Here is a 5,335-nt window from a genome sequence, read left to right on the forward strand (position 1 = left end):
GTTGTGACAGTCCTGAGTCCTGCCTTCTGTCAGCCCACAGCTGAGGTGGAGCTCCCTCCAAATCTCTCCCAGCCCCTTTTCAACCTCAGAGAGGGAGGGTCCACCCATGCAAATGGGATCCCCCAGCTTTCTGATCCCCACACTGGGTCCTGGGTCAGCCCCCTCTGGGTGGGGAAAGGTGAAAGTTTGTGTTGGGTGGGGCCTGTGGACCCAGGGGTGGGAGTGGTACAGTTGGCCTCATGAGCCTTATTAGATGACACCAGGCAGTGCAGGTGGCTGCTCCAGCATGAGTCTCCCCAGACCCCTCAGGAACATCCCCAAGTGCCCCCTGGTGCCCAGGCCCAGACAGAGCCATGTGTGACATGGAGACCTGAACCCTTTAGAGAAGCTCCTGCCTTCCCACTGCTCTGCCTGCCCTTTCTGTCTTATGGCTGGGCCAGGAGCCCCTTTATGTGGCTTCTCATCATCTCAGTGCATCTTTGTTCTCTACTGGACCTTTGCGGGATGAGTCTGCCCCAGAGCTCTCATGGCTGTTGATTGGTGAAGGAAGAACCCTTGTCTTGTATCCAACTGCTGGATAAAAAAGTAAAAAAGGAAAGAGAGGCTTGGAAGCACATATAGAAATGGTGATAATCAATAATGTAACTAAAAGAATAAAAAGAGAAAAATGGGAGAGCTGACAAATAAAATCCAAAGGATAAATGATTGAAGTAAGAATGATGTTTACAGAATTAACACTGAATGTTATTGGATTAAACTCCCCAATCAAAAGACACAGATTGGAGAATGGGATAAAATTATATATGATCCATCTATATGTTCATAACAGGAGACTCATTTCAGACCCAAAAATACAGAGATTGAAAGTGAATGGATGGAAAAAGATACTCCACATAAAATAACCACAAAAGTTGGGGTAGCTATAAGAAGAAATAACAGTCATATATATTTATGACCTAATCAAGGTGCCACAAATAATAAGGCAACTCTAGCAAAATTGATGGAAGTAATGGAATACTCTACAACAATAGTGGAAGCATCAACTCACCCTCTCTTCCAAAGATAGTACATTTAGAAAGATGTTCAATAAGGAAATAAAGAACCTAAAAATATGATAAATGAAATAGAAATATATATATATATTATCATTGCACCCCAAAATAGCAGGATGTACTTACTTCTGAAGTGCTCATGGAACATTCTACAAGATATACTGAGACACAAATCAGGTCTTAATACATTCAAAAGACTGAAATTATACAAACCACTTTCTCTAATCATAATTGAAAAGGCTGAAAATCAATAAACACCAGAGAACTGGAAATTATGCAAATACATGGAGGTTAAACAACATCCTCTTAAAGAGTCAATGGGTCAAAGAAGAAATTGCAAGAGATATCAGTAAATATCTCAAGACAAATGAAAATGAGAATACATATATGAAAACTTATGGAATGATGGGAAGGCAGTGTTGAGAGGGAAATTTATAGCCCTAATTGCCAACGTTGAAAAGGAAGAAAGAGATAAAGTCAAAGACCTAACTGAACAGCTGGAGGAACAACACAAAGAACAGCAAACTAATCCCAAGGCAAGGTGAAAGAAAACCAAAATTATAGTGGATGAATGAAATGGAGGAAAATAGAAAAATAGAATCAATAAACCAAAAGTTGGTTTTTTGAAATCAATAGAATTGACAAACCCTTTGCTAGACCTCAGAGTTAAAAAGGGAGAAGCTGCAAATAAATAAAATCAGAAATGAGAGGGAGTACAATGCCATGCACCCCAAAGAAATGGAAAGATCATACAAGGTTACTATGAACAACTGTATTCCAACAACTAGACAAGTTAGATGAATTGGACAACTTTCTAGAAACATGAACAACCTACACAGGCCTGAGAAAAATTAGAGGACCTTAGCATACCAATCACAAGTAAAGAGTTTGAATCAATCATCAAAAACCTACCAAAAAAAATGCCCAGGTCCAGATGTCTTAACAGGTGAATTTTCCCAAGCATTCCAAGAAAAGTTAATGCCATTCCTTTTGAAACTCTTCCAAAACATTTAAGAGGCTATTTTGGAAATAGTTGAAAGTACAAAATTATAGCATATACCACATTCAAACATTTGCATCACCCAGGTTCAGCCATCACCACTATGACTCTTCTGTTTAATCTTTCACTCATCAGAAGCCATCAAACACACCCTCACTCAAGAACTTTAGAACAAATTGTTGACATAATATAACTTCAGTGTTGTATTATTTCCTATATACATCCATGTTTTTTGTTCACAACCCTTGTATTTTAAAACACTGGATTCCAACAACTCTCCTGTAAATTGTTTTCTGTTGTTTTTTTCCGCAATGTTTATCTAATGGTTTACCTGATTGGAAATTGAAGACTCACAATGGATCCTAAGTTTTGCAATTCAGTGGTTCATAACATGACCTATTTCTTAGAATTCAGTCCAGATTGGCTCAAAATTTTCAGACTATCTCTCATCAGCCTCCTTCATCTACCTCTCCCACTGCAGACACATCTCTTCTCTGGACACAAAGTTTACATACCACTTCAGTCTTACCTCAAGACATTTACCACCTGGGTGAGAGTTTGGCATAGGGAGCAGAATATCAGAATTATATTGTATGGTGGATTTTGATGTCTCTATTTGACATCTGGTTCATGAATGTCTACCTTATAGGATCTCAGTTAGTTGAAACATTAAGCAGATATTAACTTACTACCCTATCTTAGCACATGGACTTTGCCTCTGTGCTCAGAGTTTTCTCCACCACCACTACCTTCTCCCTGTGGTTTCTTTACTCAAGCCTGGGTTCCATCTCCACCATTGCTACCTTCTCCACATGAACCCCTGGAGTCCAGTCCATTGTATCAGTCACATGTCCCAGGCTCTAACCACTGCCTCATATACATTGTTAAACCATGCAGAGCTCAAGTGCATGTTCTCCTCTTTCCCAGAGCTGAGGTTTTTCCCCCTTGGCATCTCCTCTCCAATGAGCTGAGAACCCTGACCTCAAATTTTTCAGAAAGCAGTAATCATTACATTTACCTCAGACTTGATCTTCTGTCTGGGATTTCAATTTGGTGAATTCTTGTATTCACAGAACAATGTCTATTGAGTTTTGACTCAGTGTCAGGCAGTGGTCTCAGCTCTTTAGTTACTTTGATGAGAAAACAGAAAATAATCCCTGTGGTCATGGAGATTTTTCCCAGTTTGGAAACCCACCATGGGGAATGTCACTATGAAGCTATGTCCTGAGGTGGCTGGAACCATATCCCAGCCATTTCCTGGCACTGGGCACGTGGAGCCCATTCTGAGTGTCGAGTGCCCCTCACTTCCCACAGGAGGTCCACAACCTCCCTCCATCTGCTTGCCTTCCCCTGTTGCTCCAGCTGCCTGGGTGCAGGTGCCCATCTCTGCTGAGCAGTGCCACCCAGTGTCCCTGGCTGTGGCATTGTCCACCATTTGCCATCACTTTATTTCCTTCTTGACACCAAAGTCAGGGGGTATTTCCACTTAATTCCACTTAATAACACCCATAGACTGTGCCCCTGTGCCAAGGTTCAGTAAAATCTTTAGGGTCATCTTCAAGATGGCTCTGGGCCTGTTCCTTGTTTCATCCCCAGCCTCCTGCCTCAGTTCCCCATCCTCATGGACTAGAGAAAAGCCCAGGCAGGTAGTGGTTGCAAAAGGGATTCTCATCCCTGGGCAACAGGGCTCCCTACCCTGGGCACACTTCTGTCTCCTGCCCCATGCCCTGCTCTCCTCCTCCAGGACCAACTCACTTGGGCCCTCCTGGAGAAGGCTGAGCTCAGGGAGCAGGGGAGCATTTATGTTCTCTCTGTAAATAGCCTTCCCAGGAAATCTCCAAATGTGAAATTCAGTTTAATGCCTGTATGAACACTGGATTACATGAAAATCAATCCAACATTAGAAACACTGAGCAAAAGACAAATGAGACATCTGTCCCCAAGTTGTGTAACCCATTTATACTCCCACAGCAGGGGTTGTGTTTGTTGTTACTGTAAAGTTACTTTAAATCTTACATCTTTCCCACTCGTTAGGAGTAAACTGTCCTCTTTGACTCAAGGAGGTACCCAGGGTAAAAGGAGGTAAACAGAGATTCTGTAGCATTTGAATCAAGGACACTGTTAATTATGAGAATCTGGAGAAAGTGACACTGAGTAGAGCCCAGAGGAACAGTCCTCATGTTCCCTTAATTAGGGAACTGTGATGAAGGAGAATCTGATCCTTGATTAGCTATCATAGTTGATTTTAGGCAAAATGCTCAGCCTCACTGGGTGACAACAGAAAATCAAATACATGGATTTCTATGCAACCCTCAGGTATGTTGAGGGGTAAAAATAGATGGAAAATGTGAGGATTACTGACCACAAACTTCTCTGTGCACAGCATAGACTCATGTGGGGTTAACTATACAGCTTGGACTCCCATGGGTGGTGGAGCCTGAATTGGGCCCAGACAAGCCCTCAAGTGCCTTTCCTTTTCATGCTCCTTCTACCCTCATTCCATCCTGGGGGGATGCCAAGTCCTGGGCAATGATGGTCATTCAGAACAGAAGGTCATGTCCTGTCTTGAATGTCCACTTGTGGTATTAGCAGATGCAGTGATTCCACCTGGGCTTTCTCCTGCCCATGGGCTTCCTCACTCTGGGGAAGTCCCTCCCAAGGCCTCAGGAACAGAGCAAGCCCAGCCACTCACATCCTCCTGTGGGAAAATGTTTTTTTCATTTCAGTATTTCAAGCTCATAGGGGACTGCCCACCCTGAGCCTCTCAGCAAACTTGGCAGAGATTTGGGTGGGGGGTGAAGGCCAGAGCAGCTCAGCTGTGTGCATGGGACCCTGGGGAGTCAGGGTCAAGATCCCAAATCCCAATGGATATACTCAGAGCCCTGTTCTGTGCAAACAGCTCAGGATGTTGACTGAGGAAGAAGGAATTGCTGCTGATGAGGGTGATTGTGTCTGAGTGCTCTTGTGGATGGCTCTGCATCCTAAAATCCATCAGGGGGCAGGTGAGTGGGGACAACCATGTTAAAAAACTCCAGAGAAAGAGTCCTGCAACACAGAGGAACATGAGCTATGGATCACATCCAAGCATTGATGAGAGCACAGAGACAGACTCTTCTCAGACACAAGCAATGAGTTACCCCAATACCTGGGCAGGTGGAGCCTCAGTCAGCAGGTGAGGAGGCTTCCATCAAACTGTTGATGAAGCCATTGGGAAGGAGGAGGGGACAGAGCAAATCATCAGGAGGTTTTTGTCTCACTTCCCCTCTGCCTATGTCACCATGGG

This window comes from Choloepus didactylus, chromosome 23 (assembly GCF_015220235.1).
Source record: "Choloepus didactylus isolate mChoDid1 chromosome 23, mChoDid1.pri, whole genome shotgun sequence".
NCBI classification, from domain to species: domain Eukaryota; kingdom Metazoa; phylum Chordata; class Mammalia; order Pilosa; family Megalonychidae; genus Choloepus; species Choloepus didactylus.